Here is a 20,449-nt window from a genome sequence, read left to right as displayed (position 1 = left end):
ACTCTGTCTAAAATGTGGGAGTTGGATGACTGATTATTACCATATATGAACAGTGAGTTATTAGTATATTTGGTCATTCAATTTACTAATAATAATATTCTTTATTTTTTCAATATGGTAGCAATGATATTGTTTATTTACTTATCACCATACAGGATCAGTAACATTCTGTGATAACAGTCTGGGTTCTGCCTCCATCTGATCCCACTGTGATCTCTGTGGCTTCTCATGTGAGCCTCAGTCACAGCAGCTTAACACTCCTACTCTTTGAAATCAAAGCAGATAAGTGACATTGTGAAAACAAAAACTAAACCAGCTTAACTTGTGTAGAAATATATGATAGATGGCTTGGTGACACGAATTGCTACAATGACTAAATGTGTGCTCAGTACTCGATTACACTAAAACAACCTCACCACTGCATTACCTAAAAATTATAATGATTCAGCATTTCTCTGACACTATAGTTTATCAGCGAAGCAACACATGATCTGCTATCTTATGTTCGGCTGCAGTCTGTAATTTTAGCTTGAGACTTTACATCTCCTTTGGGTACTTCTTTAAAAAAATCTATCTATCTATTGTGGCAGGCGGCCAGGTCCCATGCCCTGCTGGGACGCCCCTTCTACATATGTCCTGGGGGAGCAACCATGGGCGTCTCAGTGCCTTCCCTGGGGTGCTTGGTGGCAGCTTCCTGGGCTGATGATGGTGCCTCAGTTTCCTGCAGGGCTCCATGTGAGATGGAGTTCTCCACTGCCCTGTTGGGATCTGGGGTGGCCTCCAGGGGGTGCTGTATGGGTCCCTCTACAGCCCCACCCGGAAGTGCAATCAGAAACAGGTGATCAAGCACTTGGACCACTTCTGGGTGGGCTATAAAAAGAGCCAGCGGCCACCACTCTGGAGCCAGAATCGGGAGGAAGGAGTGGTGGTGCCCAAACGGGAGTGTTGTGGTGATTTGTTTAAGTGCTTTTGGGACTGTGTTGTGGCTAGAGGGTTCACGGGGAAGACGTGCCCTCCAGCTGAAGAAAAATAAAAGTCTTTGTGTTTTTACACATGCCTCTGTCTGAGTCTGTGCCGGGTCGGGCCCTATACAGTCTCCCAATTCACGCTATCTATCTATCTATCTATCTATCTATCTATCTATCTATCTATCTATCTATCTATCTATCTATCTATCTATCTATCTAAAATTCAATGCCTGTCTGTCTGTATGTCTGCTTTTCATAAGAGAACTATTTAACGGATTTAGATCGGGTTTTTTTCTATAATCTGCTTGAACATTCCAGTTGATTTTGCGACTTCTCTCATCATGCTAAGTATCATAGTTCAGTTATGGTACCGATTTATTTGCGCAAATCCAAGAGAGAGGCTGTGGGCCAAGGGGAAGGGGACGGGACCCTCCTAACTCACGCAATAGCCTCCGTTTGAGTCGGTCTACCTCTCGCCAAGTGTTGGAGCATACCTGTCTGTTCAGCAGACATTATCATCAACAGATTGTTAAGGAGTAACATTTGACATTTTTGAGAGAGCTACATGTGTTTTAGAGGGTAGCTGCTGATTACCAGAGATATCACGGACACATGCTTTTCCCGTCAGAGCTGAACGCGGTCAGTGCCAGCGTTTGACATTGGAGCGTGCTTACCTTCCGCTTGGCCAGAATTACATTTTTATTTTTATATAGGATTTTAAAAGTTTGTCCTGTTTCACTACAACGTGGGTGGAGCTGTGGGGGACAGCTAGTGTTTAATAAATTTTCCACATCCAAAAACCAACAACAGCACATGAATCACTTCATCGCCTGAGCTGAAGTAAAATGTAAATGTAAAATGGCATTAAAAACATTTTAGGTACAATAATTATATTATGTATTATTATTATGTATATACAAATTTTGTGTTATGTATATTATGTAAATATTACATAAGTGCATTGAATTATCACGGTTATTACTTATTTCTGAAACAGTGAGTCATAATGCAAAATACAATTGCAGACCCTTGCAGAACTGATTTCAGGGAGGTTTAGGTGGGGGGTCATGAATGCAGTAAAGGGACCGGAGGGCCGTGTGCAGTGCCATTTCTAGGAACTGCTAGTATTAGGGTCATTGCCTCTCTTGTGGTTTCAAATGTAATTGGCACCGTTTTTTCCAGGAGGGATTTGTAGGAGCTTGGGAATCACTTGCGGGAGTCTGGGGGAAGATACTGATTTCCAGGAGACTCCCAGAACATCAAGGAGACTTTGGATGTCTGCAATTGTAATAAGAAACTCTCTGATGAAGTGGCTAGAAAATTTAAAACAGCTTTCAAACCAGCTTAGCATGTCTCTAAACGCACCTTTGTAAATTTTCTTACCTGTTAAACTGGTGTAAGTAGTTAGCCCTAAATGAACAGACTTGATACCTGCCCTCCAAATATTTCCAAATCCACTAAACCCAATTCAGGGTGAAGAAAATTCAAAACCTAACCTGGCAGCTTTAAGAAAAACTCTGGGATGTACATGGGTGGAGGAATGGGACTGAAAGATTCATTAAAACAGTCTTACACATGCGCCGTCACTCACTCATATGTGTCTGCAATTAGCCAAGCATTCACATCTTTTGAATGTCTCTAGAGAACTGGTGAAAAACTTGCACCATGCTGGGTTTTTAACTCAGTCGCCTGGATCTGTCAGCCAAGAAAAGTAACTAACCTAACATTATCAATCCCCTTTAATCAGCACTTGGCACATGGCAGAAAGCAGCCCAGGATATGTTGCCAGTCCACTACAGGGGAGTAAATTAATGAGTCCATCCAAAAATTAATTAATAGTTATTAATAAAAACCTTCTCTTAAAATGAACAAAACACCCACTGTATAATTAGAAAAAAAATGACATTATGGTAGATTTGTTGTTGGGTTCTTGTTAAAATAGGAATGGCTTAATCCCAAACCACCTAGGATCTCTTTGCAAAGCTTCAAATACAACAAGATCAAATAAGCCACGAGGGAAAGAAGGACATCAAGAAAAGCACCAGGATTATCCAACACACAGTAGCCATCCTGCTGCAAACATACTGTGATGACTCCAGGGTGACACACCTGTTATGCTCAGTATCAGTAGGGATTCATTAAAATGGAATTAGAATGCATCATTTATAATTGATAACAAAAATATGACTGCTTGCTTATTATTATTCCAGGCTTTTTATACATTGGCTAACAATATATAAGATTCCATTCATTGCGTAAAATTCTATATTATGCTTTATGTACATTATTTTTCTCCTTTACCAATTATAGGGCCATCTTTAATTTTTCTTAAAAAAAATCCCCGTATCTTTTGAATGTCAAACAATTATAAGACACTTACTCAGTTTTTGGTGCATTCCATAATGCCTTGAATGGTACCAGAAACAAGGGAGTGGGCCACTGGCCTACTGAGGGCAGGCATATCTTTATGCCAGTGCTTCCAGACATTACAGATTAAGCTGCTATACTGTGTCCCAGCAGCAGGAAAGGCTTCAGCAGGTAATCAGGACAGACCAGCCAAGATCTGGTCGTCCTCAAGTGATCACACCAGGGAAGGACTGATACTTCTGACTGGTCCATTAGAGAGAAAGTTTCAGTTCCACCTTTCAGGCACAATGCCTGCATCAGTGCTGGCCTTAGCGTGAGGCCCTCTATTTGCACCTCCTATATGTCTAAATGACCTTACAGCAGGACAATGCCAGGCCACACTTGTGGTTGCTGTTGTCACAGCTGTCCTGAAACATTTCGCTTTGCTGGTGCTACCTCGGTCTGCTTTCTCTCCTGACCTTAACCCCAGAGAACACCTTTAGGATTCCCTGGATCGCAACATAAAAGAAAGTGGCACACTTCGTATCAGTGGACAGAAACTTTGTTAGGCTTTGTCAGACAACAAGCCATAGTTGAAGTTTTGGGGGCGTCAAGCAGTGGTGGTGACAAGATGACTTTTGTTAATGTTCACTGCTGCTCTTGTTTTCCTGTTGTTTTCATTTGTTTATTGCAATTTCAGCAATGAAGACTGTAATTTCAAGCCAACAATGAGTGTATTTCTTTTTTCCATCAGTATATTTTCCATTTTTTTTAATGCCGCTAGCTTTGTAAAATGAATCAATCACAATAGTCCAGCAGAAATAACATTTTTTGAAAGTATGCCACCGCTTGTAAATACAGTAGTGCTTTTCTACTTTGAAAATGTATCCTACTTATGTATTAACAACCTATTCAAGGACTTCACCATCAAAGATGCCATATTCCTTTAGAATAGTTAGCTGGCTCTATTTTGCTATTTTTTTTAACAGATTAAGTTATGTCCTATTTTCCGCCACACTCTGAATCTCACGGTTTTATATCAGTTGCATATGTATAAAAGACAAAATACATTGGGCCGTGCTGATGTACCTTCTTTTAAATCCCTTATATTCTTCAATTAGCCTAAAATGTTGCATTTAATGTCCCTTACTTATTAGCCAGCCAGGGCAGGAATACATTGTTTTCTGTAATGTACCATCAATTAAAAATGCAACACAGGGAACAATTCATCACATTGGTCCGAAATTTCCTGGAAAGTTAGGTCATGGTGGAGTTTGAAAATGATTACAAGTGCAGCACAAATTGAAATGATGTGTTCAAGTTTTGTCCCCTGGACTTTCCCACACTGGGAATAAAAGGAGCCTGCAAAGCAAACCTCATCGAACGATTGGTGGTAGTCAGTGTACTCGTAGGGACCGCACATGTCCTGGTGAAGAGGACGACAACCATACACCCAATTCTCAGACTCTGACTAAGAGAAAATTGTGGGAATGTGGGAAGGTGGATTATTGTTCTGGGAGATTGGTGTTTATGTTGGATAGAATGCAAGCACAGAGTGTGGCATCACTGGGTGGAGAAGCATCAGCTTCACTGAAATGAGGTGATTTGAGAGTCTTGACACAAAAAAGAATGGGAGTACATCCAAGTGCATGGTAGTATTAGACTGAAGAGCTACCTCAAAAGCTGGATTTGTCACACATCATGGGGTGTCAAGGGGTGTGTGTGTTCAATGCTGTTTGCAGCAACAGGGCCTTCTTGCTTGCTGCCCATTTCTTCAGATACCCTTGACTGTTGACCACAGGCATCTGTAACTGCAGTGGTGCCAAGAATGTTGCCAATAGCTGCATGACTGGCATCGCATTGTGTTTTCAGATAAATCGTGTTTCAATTAACAAATGGATCTGTGTATGGAAGCACTGTGGCGAAAGGCTCCTTAAGGCATTATGGGCCCAGCAATAACTACACTCACAGTTTCATCTCTACATTTCCTGAATGAACACCATGTGCCACTTCTTGCCTGGCCCACTGTTCACTAGATTTGTCCCACTTTAACTAGATCTAGGATGTGGATGGACAATGGCTGGTGAGTCAGTGAGTAATGGATGGATAGATGAACTTTGGGCACATATAGAGGCTGCATTGGATGTCACTCCATGAACACATATCCAATGTCTCTTCCTGTCCATACAGACTAAATACAAGTGCTTATTTCCACCCATGGAGGGTACATCAAATACTGATTACTGCAATTTTAAGGTCCAACACTGAAAGAAGGTATACTCTACATGTACTGAAAGATGAATGTGGCATCTTCTACTTAACACCATTCCACACTGATAGATAATGGGATGCATTTTTAGGCCTGGATAGAATGTAATGATTGGCTTGTATTATCCCAGGGCAACATGTAAGTGACACAATCATTTAGATCATAATATAATTGGAATTGTGCATCAGCAGCACTACCAATGTGTACGTCAACTTCTTCTTACAATGCAATGAGATTGGTTTCTTTTAGAAAATTAATGACTGCAGATACTCCAGGCCAGCTTGAATAAGTTATAAAACCAATGGAAAGACACATTTTCTTTTGTCCTATAAATACAGAGGCTGCTGGATTGATAGAGGAATAGATTGGAATAAAAGTGTTGAATAAAACTATTTTTGTTAACAAGCTACTGTATATAAATGATAAAAACACCCCAGTAAAGTTAATAAAACATCAGTAAAATAGTGTTAACTTTATTTAATGACTGATGATATTGGCTAGTTTCATTTTAATCAGTGTTATTATCATCACAGCTTTTCAAAACCTACATTCTTTGTTAAGGGACAATAAATCCAATTTCTGACTCAAACTCATTCTGTAAATTTCCTACATGAATCCTTAAGATTCTGCTTACAATGCACCTGATACTAAGTGGCAGAATTATAACATATGAATATATTGATCACAAGAAACAAATAAATGTCAGTGATTTCATTATTATTCGAGTCACAGTGGCCTTTTATAAATCCCATTTCTGAGCAACAGTGCATTCTTCTGTGCTTTATCACTTTAAAATGTCATACGAACCCCCCAGATGATTTCACGATATGAAAGAAATTATCTCTACACGCTTTAGATTTGATAAATAATTAATGTAATTTAGACTCATGGTTTAAAAATTCTTTAACTGGGTTAACTTTGCTTTCCAGTATTCTTTGTACCAGAAATTTAAAAATTAACTAATAAACAAATACCTAAACTAACAATCCAGTCACGAGAAAAGGTCTGCACCCCCATGTTACATGACCATTTCTGCCAAAGTAGGGTGCACATGCTTCTCATTATATTAAACATTTGGTCATTTTATAAACTTTTACATACCTATGCAAAAACAAAAAAGTAAAAAAAATAAAAGGAACATTTTTCTAGTAACAGCACCCATGCCCTTGTATGCAATCAATATTAAGTGTATGCAGAGAGGTAACATTTATACAGCAATGTAAAAAAATTACACTGATTGTAATTTTCCACACTCTAAAAGTCTTTACATATATTGCAAATTGGAAATGTAGCTTCAGATTTCTTTCTAACCTTGATATTTCATATAATACACCAGATCAAGGTTACATTTTTTTGCTCTGGGTCATGCTGTGAAGAGGTGCAATTGTAACCAGGAACACTCAAGACCTCATTTATTTTTAAAGTGATTCTAATGGAGATTACAGGTTTGAATAGTTAGTATGACAGGAATTATGAAGCTTTCATTTTAACAGCAATCAAACAATATCTTAATACTGATTCTAGTAATGTAGAAAGGTTTATACCAAGAAGTGCATTTTTGAAACTTTTAACTCACAACACGCTGAGTCTGCCCTCAGTGATGAGTGCTATAAAAATAAATTGAAAGGAACTGAACCAAACTACTGCAAATGGACAAATGCAAACTACTATGAGCAAGAGGGTCAGATAAAAATGAACTAATTAACTGCCTAAAAGTTTTCAGACCCCTTCACTTTTTTCAAATTTTGTTGTGCTGCAGCCTTATACAATTTCAGTTCATTTTTTCCCCAGCACTCAATACCCCAAAATGACAAAATGAAAAAAGAATTTTAGAATTTTTTTCAAATGTATTAAAATTAAGAAATCATTTTAATATCACATTGACACAAAGTTTATGGATGTGCTGACAGAGGACATGCAGGTGATGGGTGTAACAAAGCAAGATGCAGAAGGCAGGATGATATGGAAGAAGATTGACAACCCCTAACAGAAGCAGCCGATGGAAGAAGAAAAAGAATATCACATTGACATAAGTGTTCAGATCCTTTTCTAGAAGGTGCCTCCCATTCAACTGAGAAGTTTGGAGTTAATCTCTGCTCAATTTAGTTAATTGGACAGGAATAGGAAAGGTACATACATACCTGTTGTGGACGCTAGGGGTCACTGTTGCCCCGTGAAACCCATCAGACAGATGTCCAAGACACACTTGTAAAAAGCACCAAAAAGAATTTTAATGTTTTTCTTCAATAAAGTGCACAAAGCACCACACACGCCACAATTCTTTAATAATAATAATAACAACATTTATCAATACAATAATCAATTCTCCACTCCCAGCAGCTTAGTCACCCGACCTCCCAACTACGGCTCTCTTTGCTGGGTCTTGACCAGTCCTTTAAATAGTCCATGACCCAGAAGTACTCTTTCTCCTCTTCCAGGTCAATGCCACATCTTCATTTCTGAAATGGCCCTGAAGTACTGCAGGCTTCCATCCTGGTGACTCTGAAGTACTTCCAGGTTGTAGTAACAATATAAGTCCACAGGTTTTTTGTGAGATCCCCCTGGCGGAGAAAATCCTGCCTTCCTCCATTCTTCTTGTTCTGGGATGTCACGGCCGGATTGAACAGCCGGACGTCTATCACACTGTCTACAGATGGTCATACAGCGGCCAATGTGTATTATAGCAAAAACCAAGCCCTGAGGGGGAAGGAATTGCATTCAGAACTCAGAGACAGGATTGTGTCAAAGCACAGATCTGGGGAAGGAAGAAAAAAACAAATTGCTGCACCAAAGGTTTCTCGAGAGCACAGTTGCCTTTGCAATTCTTAAATGGAAGAAATTTAAAACAACCACGACTCTTCCTAGAGCTGGCCAACTGAACAAACTGAGAAATCAGGGGAGAATAACCTTGATAAAAGAGGTGAACAAGAACCTGATGGTCACTCTGGACAAGTTCTAGAGAACCTGTTGGAGATGACAGAAACTTCCAGAAGGACAACTATTATTGCAATACTCTACCGATCTGGGCTTTAGGCTATTATGGCATGGTAGCCAGATAGAAGCCTCTCTTCAGTAATTGAAGCCTGCTTGGAGTTTGCAAAAAGAACCTGAAACAGTGAGAAACAAGATTCTCTGGTCTGGTGAAACCAAGATTAGTGTCATGTCTAGAAGAAGCCAGGCACCACTCACCACTTCATTGGGCTGTGGGATTGTTTTTACTTTCTCATTTACAAAGTATAGGGAAAGTATTGTAATCGTCCAAAAATTCGAGGTCATGATTTTGATGAATCTTTACCTCCCAGAATCCGAAAATATTATTTTTGGAATTATGTCTGTGTGTTTGCCTCTGTGTGTGTGTGTGTAAACACGATAAATTGAGTATGCTTTCACTTGGGTCAACCAAATTTTGCATACAAGTATTAGACACAAATTGTAGATTTCTATCAACTTTTGAGCTATTTCCACTAACCAGAAGTGGTATTTTTTTATTCATGCAGCTGCAGAGTCTGATTTATTCAACTTTACTTTTAGAATAATTGTTCAATATATTACTTATTTGATTTGATTTGTTGGTTGATGAATCTTTAATGTACATAATATAAAAATATAATCATTGTCTTGCGGTTTAATCCTCAAATATTCATCCCTTATATCTGAGTGAGTCTAGGGGAGACTATTTTTTAGTAGCAGCAACTGGGAGACTATACATTGTTAAGGGTAAGCTGAACAGAGCAAAATACAGAGATACCCTTAATGAAAACCTGGCCCAGATTGCCGTGAACCATAGGTTCATCTTCCAAAAGGATAATAACCCTAAGCACAAGGCAAGCACAACACAGGAGTGGCTTAGGGACAATTCCACGAATGTCTTTGAATAGTCCAGCCAGAGCGTTGAGTTGAACCCTATGCAACACCACTGGAGAGAACTGAAAACAGCTATCCACCAATGGTCTCCATCTAACCTGTCAGAAGTGGAGAGTATCTGCAGAGAACAATTGGCTTAAATACCCAAATCCAGTTATATGAAGCTTGTCATGTCATACCCAATAAAAATCCAGGGCAAAACTGCTGCCAAAGGTGCTTACAACTAAGTACTGAGTAAAGGGTCTAAAAACTCCTGTCAATGTGATATTTTAGGTATTTTTTATAGTACTAGGATGTTGTACCGTGTTAACCATTATGAATGTAGAGAAAAGCCAAGCAAAATGACACCTTTTATTGGCTAACTAAAGAGATTACAACAAAAAATTTAAAAAGTCTAAAAAATTAATAGACTCCTTCAGGCTAGGGTTCATTTAACAAGAGAGAAGAACAATGTATGATCAAGATCTTTGGATAAGATGACTGTTCACCAAAGTCTTTTGAAGTTTCTAATGAGTTTTTCAAAACAATCTGGATCTGTATTCAGAATTTCTGTGTCAGTCTGAGAGATGCAAATAATCCTCATATCGCCATAAAACTCTTGTCTCTATTCAAAATTTAAATTAATTTTTTACATTTAAGATTTCTCACTTAAATATTTACCAATGTTGTTTCTTGTCCTAGTGTGTATATAAACACAGGGAACTCCAGTTTCTGTATTACATCTTGCCTGAAGAAGGGGCCTGAGTTGCCTCAAAAGCTTGCATATTGTAATCTTTTTAGTTAGCCAATAAAAGGTGTCATTTTGCTTGACTTTTCACTACATTCATAATGGCTAACATAGTACAACACCCTAGTAGTAATACATTCCTAAAATCCTGTTTTTCCTTTGCCATTCTTAGGTATGCAGTGTTGCTTGATGTGGGAAAATGAATTTAAATGAGTTTAGCACATGGCTGCATCATTATAAAACGTGAAAAAAGTGAAGGGGTCTACTGTCTATCTACTGTGTACTGTAGAAGAAAATACAAAGGGTAAAATAAGAAGGGATGCGGCACTCAGGGGAACTCTTGTTAGTGTACTGCCTTTAAATAGTGGGAGGAATGGAAAATGGTGAGTGAGAGGTGAAGCTCAGATGATTTCACAGCTCATCTTGTTTGTTGATGTTCTATAGGCTGTAGGGGAGAGGTTCGATATTTCCTTTCCCTTGAGGACACCAGGAGGCGTTCCAGCTCCCCAAACACTCAACACGAACAGGCACGGACGCAGGTTAAAAGGCACAAAGAGTCTTTAATTGAGAGAAAGTTTTTGAATCAAGCATTTTCCACCACAGCCACAAGAACAATAAGCACAGCAGCACACAACCGGTCTTTTCTTCTTCTTTCTCTCAGTCACTCTTCTACTGCCTCCTCCTCTCCTCCTCACAAGCTTCGTCCACCTTCTACCTGACTCTGGCTTGCCCATCTTTTATCTTCTGCACATGTGGTCTGAAAAAACTTCTGGGTGAGACGGAAACCCCATGAAGCAGGGCTCTCTAGTACCTGTAGCACCTTCTGGTGGCACCTACAGTTGAATAACTCCATGTTCCATGCTACCCTGTGGAAATCTGAGGCGTTGTTGCAACCCAGGGGACTGCCCTGTGCACACTCTCACCCCCAGTCCTCCCATCTCAAGGGTGCCCTGGCCAGGTAAGGCTGCCAGCCGTCCCTTACATGCTGTATACCTCTTATATCAAATCCTGGAATGGACTGACTATGCTCACGCAAAAGTGACAATATATATTCTTATATTGCAGTTCTTATTTAAAATTACCTATTCTGGAAAATAAAACAAGTCAGTATTATGACAAGAGTCTTAAATGTATTTTGTATGCACTGCGGGTATTTATGGTACCTAACCAAAAAACAAAAGTATGCAGACTATCCAAAACCAGTTATTTCATTTCTAAGCAAGAAATAAATATTTGTCCTGATACCTTTAACTGTGTTTACTGGTGAGAACAAACTAATGCCAAAACTTTAGTAGCACTTTTAGCCACAGCCAAAGAGAATATTTCACAATTTAGTTTTCTATTTTAAGTTTGACTACAACTGAAAAACTGGTGTATCCCATTTTTGGCATGTGAAAAATATAACACACTGTATACTGCCATGTTTAACCCCTGAACAGGTGGTAATAAGTTATAGGCAGGATGACATATTTCTCTGACACCAAACCAACCACGCTACAGAAGACAAAGGCTGGCATTAGCAATGGCTGTGACTGTAATGCCAGTAGTTGGGTGGAGATATTTGCCAAAATGCTGTGCTACTAACATATGTGAAGAACAAAAAAATGTGTGTGGATTTGTTTATGAGCTCTCTACACTGCAGTCGATATGATAAATTTAAACCATTTGCACCTTGCGGCTACACTTTGACATTCTATAAAAAAGCAGAATATTAAGTGATTGATTAAGATGGCTCAGAGTTTTGTTGATTGCTGAAGACTGGAGGTAATTACAGTGAAAGAGTTCAGGCAGTAGTATTCTTAAACATATTTCAAAATCCTGAATATACCTACTGTATCATCATGCTTACTGCCAGTTTTGATTTCCATTGGTGCCCATTTTGCACTGACAACCAGAACACCTGGGATATTTGGAAGTAAAAACCTTGACATTCATTCATTTTCAAGCAGTTTGACAAAAATTCTTTATCTGTTTAAATTCTTTTTAGGTGGCCAGGTGAAAGAAAGGATTGAACAACCTTGCTATAAATATCCTCCATTTCATTTTTGTTTCCACATTTTAGTTGTTAATACCGTGTGCCACACAAATATATTAAAATGTATCATGAAAATCAAAATAAAGTTTAAAAAGAAAAATGGCAAAACACCAACAACCAGCAAGCATTCTGCGGCATGCAACAATTTTAATGAGCTAAAAACTTGCAATAAAGATATTTAGGGCTTCTTTTATACACAGTCTGAGAAAAGAGAAAAATGTTTAGAATGAATCCAATTCTGAAAAATAAAGATATAAACACAATTATAGATAAACAAGTGACACAGCTGTTAAGAAGATGCTGACTGGTAACATCAAAAATATTCAGTTTCAGAAATTTTTAATTGTAAGTAAGTCATTAACATTTATTTTTTTTCTTGATGCTAAAGTTAGAAGTTGCCTAATTTTAACAAAAAATAAAACACCCATATGCCATGTATTTATTTTAGCTCTAAGCCACTCTTCTTTATGCAATATTGTCGGGCCATAGCTATTTCAATATGCTTGCAACTCCAATATTCTTAAGTCTTCTTTGTCAGGGGTTCTGAATACATAAAATTCATTTTTATAATTACTTTTTGTTAACTGGGGTCATTATCAGTATGTTAAAAATATTTCGAGCCCTGACACGCCTTCAGTTTACTTTCTTTATGAGCACCACCATGCAGAACTGCTTTGTTTGTAGTTGTTGTACATGTTACTACCATGTGACAATGATGTCTCTAGTGTGACATTTAAAGTCAGCGTCACTCATCTTCCATTGTCCAAGTTTCTGGATTTGCAGTAGCTGTGAAAGCCGTTTTGAGTGTTTTCTTTTGGCAACAAATTCTAGTATATTAGTTTTAAGTTTGATTTGGGTTGACATATTTTATCATGAAAAAGTGCTCACAAAAACTTAACCTCTGAAGTTCTTTTTTATTAGGTGGACAAGTTAATACTGGAAAGGCCTACATTTTTAGTCCTGTTTTAGTACCCACAATATTTACCACTTTTAACTGTCACTGCCCCTGCCAAGTTCCAGATAAAATATAAAACAAAAATGCTTTAACAGAAGCCAATGGCCTTATTGCAGCCCCTCCCGAGCTGTAGATAGGGCCGTCTGCATCTTGATCACCTTCCCTGAAAGGGTTAGACTTCAGAACAGCCTAGCAAAGGCCAGATGCCACTTCAAGAGCGGCACTCATGTTGGGATTCAACAACAACGTTTATTTATATTGCACATTTTCATACAAATAATGTAGCTCAAAGTGCTTTACATGATGAAGAAAAGAGAAATAAAAGACAAAGTATGAATTAGAATAAGACAACACTCATTAACATAGAATAAGAGTAAGGTCCGATGGCCAGGGAGGACAGAAAAAAAAACTCCAGACGGCTGGAGAGAAAAAAATAAAGACCACCCAGCCCCCTCTGGCCATTCTACCTAACATAAATGAAACAGTCCACCTGTATTTTGGGTTCTAATAGAAGGACTTGATGATGATGGTCACGTAGACTTCTGGCTTTTAATCCATCAATGTAGGAACATCGTGGTGCTTTGATTAGGTGGTGGTGGCACAGGTTGCCACACAGAAAACCGGGAAAACAAAACAGAAGAGAGTAGGGGTTAGTATGGATTTTAGAGCCACCGTGAATAGTTATGATAATAAATTGAATATGCAGAGTATCAGAATTAAATTAAAGTGAAGTTATGAGAAGGCTATGTTAAAGTAATGTGTTTTCAGCAGTGCTTTAAAGTGCTACACTGTATTAGCCTGGCGAATGTCTATTGGCAGAATATTCCAGATTTTAGGTGCATAACAGCAGAAGGCCGCCTCACCACTTCTTTTAAGTTTCACTCCTGGAATTCTAAGGAGACACTCATTTGAGGATCTGAGGTTACGATTTGGAGTATAAGGTGTCAGACATTCTGATATATAAGATGGAGCGAGATTATTTAAGGCTTTGTAAACCATAAGCAGAATTTTAAAGTCAATTCTGAACGACACAGGTAACCAGTGTAGTGACAACAAAACTGGAGAAATGTGCTCGGATTTTCTTTTCCTAGTTAGGATTCTAGCAGCTGCAATCTGCACTTGTTGCAAACGATTTATGTCTTTCTTGGGTAGTCCTGAGAGGAGTGCATTACAGTAATCTAGACGACTGAAAACAAAAGTGTGACCTAATTTCTCAGTATCTTTCAATGATATAAGAGGTCTAACTTTGCTATGTTTCTTAAGTGAAAAAATGCTGCCCTAGTGATCTGATTAATATGCGATCTAAAATTCAGGTCACAGTCAACAGTTACCCCTAAGTTCTTTACCTCTGTCTTGACTTTTAATCCTAATGCATCAAGTTTATTTCTAATAATCTCATTATATCCATTATTGCATATCACTAAAATTTCTGTTTTCTCTTTATTTAGCTTGATAAAATTACTATTCATCCAATTAGAAACACAAGTAAGACATTATGTTAGCGAAACAACAGCGTCGGGGTCATCAGGTGCTATTGATACATACAGCTGTGTGTCATCAGCATAGCTATGGTAACTCATGTTGTGCCCCTCAGAGATGTAGCACTCTGTTCCCGGACAGGTACCTTAGAAAGGACTGCACAAACACTCAATCAGAAGCCAAGAGTCTGTTGTGAAGCTTTCCCTTTCTGAGTCACAGCTATGGCAGTCTGCATTTGAATCACTAGTCCTAAAAGAGCTTAACTTGAATGAACAGAGCTTGTTGTATTAACACTCATCGATCATTGTTAAATGTCAGTAAACAACAAGACACCTTCAGTGAGGTAACGCACAATCTTTATTTCAATCATTACTTTCATTTAGTGACCGGAAATCGGACATAAATCTTAATCATGAAAAACATACAACCTGAACGATTCAAATCAGGGTAATATAGCCAGCTTCACATGTCTATAGGTTTAGTTGTTGCTGTCTTTGTGGTCCTAAGCCAGGTGTGATGCTAGTGAGTATTGGGACAGTCCCTTAGGTGGCAAGTCTGATGGGGTTGTCTTTTCTCTTTGACAGTTTGCGTTGCCTGGATTTCTCACAGCTGGCATAACCTCCTTGAACCCAGGACATTGATAGTCTTAGACTGAGATAGACTGGGCAATAAGGACTTGTAAACAGCAAGAGGTGGTGCATAAGAAGTGTTCATTGCATTTTATTCAGTAATACAGTGTTCAAAAACAAAGTGCAGTGCATTCTGTTCCATAATAACTAAATAAATAATCCATAAAAAGTGTTCCATGGAGGCTAAAATTCAAAATAAATAAATAATCCTTAAATAGGTTAAAAGCAATAATAAAATACAGTCAGGATGCGTTCATTAAAAATAAAATCAGCCTCAGTGCCACCCTTCTAAAACAACGCCTCCTCCGCGGTGACTCCCATGTGGTCTGCTCAGCAAGAAGGGATGTCCTCTGACAAACAGTAGTAGTAAGCAGTTATCTAGCTTGTGTCAACACCACCATCCCACTGGTCCATGGGGACCCTGTGAACCCTATTCCCTTCTCCAACCACCATTCCTCATAGTCTGTGGGAGCTCTCAGAGTGTTTGGTTGCTCTTACTCTCTGGATGCTCAGCAGGACCAGCCCTACCACCAGAGAACAACAACAACAACAACATTTATTTATATAGCACATTTTCATACAAACAGTAGCTCAAAGTGCTTTACATATTAAAGAATAGAAAGATGAAAGACACAATTATAAAACAAAATAAATCAACATTAATTAACATCGAATAAGAGTAAGGTTCACTGCTGCACATGGGAATCATCCCTGATTGTTGGCCTTCTTTCATCAACACCAGATGCCACAATCCTTTCTTTTAACTGTTTCTTTCTTCTGTTTCAATCTTACTTTGACTCCTTAATTATGGTCTCCAGAGTGCTAATGTGGAAACTGGCTGAACTAAGTGCGTCTGTATGTGAAGGCGTGACCATCCATTTTCCTCATCAACACCCTGGGTTTGCTTGGCTATGCTTTTGCACCTAAATGCACCTGAGCCTATGTGCACTATTTTTAACTAAAAAACCTACACACTGCAATGGAACCGTCACGTGCATCTCTGCACAGTTGTGCTGTCTCCAAAAATGCTTTTAAAGTCATTTATTTTATGGGGTACCTTTGAAGGCTACTTTTTGAAAGGTGTTAGCTGAAATTGGTTAAAGTTATAAGTTTTCATGCTATAGTTGGTTGCTAGTTAAGTTATCTTTAGCTAACCATAGAGCATTTTAATTTTAAAGTCCCAAGCACCAACTTCACATATTTTTACAAGAATATACTGTCACACATGTGCGCTTGAGAGTAAAGCAAAGGGAGCAGAAAACACCAATTGCATGCCAGGCCATGGGGTGGCGGAGTGCACTAAACCTCTCTCTTTTCTCACCGCAGACCAAACACAAGAAATCCTTCCTGTCCCGGCCTCAATGACGTCACTTCCTGTCCCGGCCCAGAGAACATCACTTCCTGTGAACCACCTACAAAAACCCCTCATCCTCCTCACTTAAACAGTTCTGTTTTGGACTCTAACTTGTACACAAATTTAAGCCTTTTGCAGCTAGGGAAACTATACGAGCGGCTGCCCCAAACCTTCGTTGTGTGTCCGGCTATTCTTTTCACAATACACAATGGCTAGATTATTTAAGCTTAAACATATACATTCTAAATGTAATTTTATTTTTTCTTATATTTTCTTTCACATTTGCATATCCCCAGAGCCCAAAACTCTTTTAAAAATGTGTCATTCCACTATCCTAGTTTTTTTAAATGCATGTCAATCATTTGTCACATAGATCTTTATGATCTAATAACCCTAAAATAAAAACACACAAACTAAGCAAGTCATATAGAAAACTGTACATTTTTATTCTTTTTACAGTACATCATTGTTTTGACTTCCTGGGACTTCACCTTAACCTGTCGCTAAACTTTGCTTCAATGTTTTTCCTTCTCCTGGTCCTTTTCACAACTTCTTGGAGGTCTCCCTTGCCAGACAGCACACATAACTGATCACATCACCAACATCCCAAATTTAGAACCCTTCATTACTGTATAACATACAGTTGTGTTTGTGTGCTCATTGTGTGTTGTGTTTGAGTCCCCTAAAATAATGAGATTGATTTGGTGATTGTTACAGCACAATGGAGATACTTTTAAAGTCAGCTTCATACTGTGGTGAGACAACCACTGATTAATGCACTAAGGTCAGTGTTTGGCAAACTAGTTTTGGGTGTAAAAAAAAAAAAACTGTAGTTACAAAGCTAGAATCGGTCAAATCCTGAATGTATTTCTTTTTATTCTTTCCTATTTTATGTTTTTCAGGAATATAATTCTTTTTGCAAGGCCATTCCTTTATTTATACAAAATTGCAAAGCTATTTTACTTGCAGTCTGGACATAATGGTATGATTACACATCATCTTTAAGAGTTATTTGGGATTTATTTTTATTATTTACTACTAATGGCGCACTGCACAATAACGTGCAGTGAATACACTTGACTTGAACATTCCTAGTCTTCATCCTCTTTCTCTGTACGTTTAGCATTCATTTGTTCAGAGGTTGATGCACTTACTGCTTCCTGAGCAGCTCTTCTTTTCTCCACCCTAGCGGCCTGCTTCTTCTCTTCACTCGTCCACATCTTTTCACGTTAAAACTGATTAAGTCAGTGTCTGTGTCGCAATTACTATTTAAGTTTTCTTTGATATTTTACTTAAGCTGGCACTTAAGTCATCAATCTGCATCAAGAATGATTTAAGATATGAAGAGGTAGGGGAGGTGACGGCGAAGGTGGTAGGGATGATAATGGCGCCCGTATGCAAGCGCCACATGGCTGCCCAGCTGGTTGATTTTACAATAAAATAAAATAAAACTAAAAAGAGGAATAACCTTGGAGGTCAATTGTGGCCCCGAAAGCGGATAGTAGACGTCACATGGTATATGTGTTCCAAATTTCAGGTCAATAGTTCAAACAGTTTGCGAGCTACAGGTAATTTAAAATCTTGGACAGACAAACAACCAGCCACGGTAGCATATTATATATATAGATTTAATTTAATGCTACCTCTTTACACAATGCAGAGTCGTGTCACGCGACCACAATCAGCTCCATTTACGGAATGAAGTTCCTCTGTAAATATGGTGATGACCCAACATAGCATTATCTGTCGGTTTTATAAATCTCAAAATTCTTTATCAGTATTTGGTTTGCTTACTAAGTAGGCCAAGTGTTAGGTTTCATTATGAGGTTTTGATCTTGTTTTCAATTTTGACTTTGAGTTTTGGTGTGCCCCAGTACTTTTTTCACTCGTGTATCTTCTTCATTTTCTGGGTTGATCCTGTATTGAATGATGAAAATTCTCATTTTGCAATATTATCTCGCTGTCCAATTCTTTCCTTTACAGTAATCTGGGGTGACGCTGTCTCATAAAAATAATTTGCTGTCATGAAATCACCTGTCACCAATCCACAGTACACATGCCTAGCAACATAATGGTAGAGCCCATGGAAAAGGGAAACAAAAAATGCAAGTAGTAAACAAATACAAAACTTAAATCCAGTTACAGGGCGACTGTCTGATCTAAAGACTAATCTATTGAGTCTGCCAAACTTTTCCTCCCTTGTTGCTGTTTTTTGACAATGGTTAGCTTTCTTTTCACTTAATGCTTGTTCCATACACCTGCACTTGCTTATACAGCTACATCAGTGATGTGAACAATACATTTTACTCCACCTGCAAACTCAGCTCTCTCTAACCAAGAAGTTATGCATTAAACATAATCAATGATATTGCTGTCAATTCTGTCCTTGCATGATCATCCGTTCCTAAATTATGCATTATTTAGTTTTTGGAATTTGCTCAGTGCTGTAGAGATTTAAAAATGAGCAACTGTGCCTCAAATACACCCTTCCATCTTAATATTTCCAAGTGCATTCAAGTCAGAAACTTGAATGTTCCTAATCTTTCTACAGTATGTAAAGCATATGTTGATAATCTGAGACATACAGTTACAATAGTTGTAAACAGGATCGTTCAATTGGATTTTCACATGTGCAATAATATATGAAAGTCATCCCTAGTTAAAAATATAGTTAAAGTCAGTCTTTGTGAAACACGGTCTAACTTGCTTTTCATAGAAATGGGGAATTGATAGGCTACATCAAGGATCTCAAACTCCGGTCCTGGAGGGCCGCAGTGGCTACAGGTTTTCATTCTTCCCTTTTCTTAATTTGTGACCTGTTTTTGGTGCTAATTAACTTCTTTTGGGTTAATTTTAATTGACTTTTTTAAAGATTTATTACCCTGAATTTCTTTATCATTCCTCTGAATTGCTTCATTTCACCCAAACAGAAATGAAATGTGAAGTGAGTGAGCCAACAGAAGACCAGTTAGGGCCTCAAACTCCAACCAATTTCACTGCAACCAGTTGCTTAATTAGGCACCGATTCTTGTTGTTAATTAAACCCGTTCCTTAATTCCATGGCTTGTTGCTGCTTTCATTGTGCAATAGCATATATTTGTGAAATGGTTGATTTTCTTTTTTCTAAGAGCTCTGTTAAAATATCTTGGGGGCCTGAGCAGATCAATATTCCTGAGACCTTCACATTTCTTTATTTTCAGATACTGTATGATGGACACAGTTTGCTGGTCCTGTTTTGGCTCATTTTGAATCTTATCATTGTTTGTGTGATAATTAAGGAAAAAGAAACAATTAAGGGGTCTGAGTATTTAAGGGCAAGTCAATTACAATTCATTCAAAAGTGCAGCAAAAATGGGTCCCTAATTAAGAAAAGGGTTAGAATGAAAACTTGCAGTCACTGCGGCCCTCCAGGACCGGAGTTTGCCAACCCTGGGCTACATCATAAATAATTACCATTCAGTTTGGCCACACTTGGTACCCCATGAGAACCCAAGCTTTATTAAGTCAAGGAATCTTAAAATGTTGCACCACCTGGCTATGGCTCCCCATTATTAAAAACCCAGTGCTGCAAAGCCAAGCACAATCCTTAATCTTGGTTATTGATATAATCACACTGCATAATTTAATTAAAGAAAATGCATAACTATAGCAGACATTTGATATAAATGTAATCAAAGTTCCCATGATATCTTTATGCCAGGGGTTCTGAACCTATTTTTTGGCATACTACCTCCTGGAATTAAAATGTGTTGAAGTACCACCAGTTTTTTTTGCTTCCCAACTGTTAAGTACTGAACTCTTTACGGACACAACTGAATGTGAT

The sequence above is a fragment of the Polypterus senegalus genome, chromosome 7 (genome assembly GCF_016835505.1).
Source record: "Polypterus senegalus isolate Bchr_013 chromosome 7, ASM1683550v1, whole genome shotgun sequence".
Taxonomy (NCBI): domain Eukaryota; kingdom Metazoa; phylum Chordata; class Cladistia; order Polypteriformes; family Polypteridae; genus Polypterus; species Polypterus senegalus.
The sequence above is the reverse complement of the archived record's forward strand: the minus strand, read 5'-3'. Positions refer to the sequence as shown.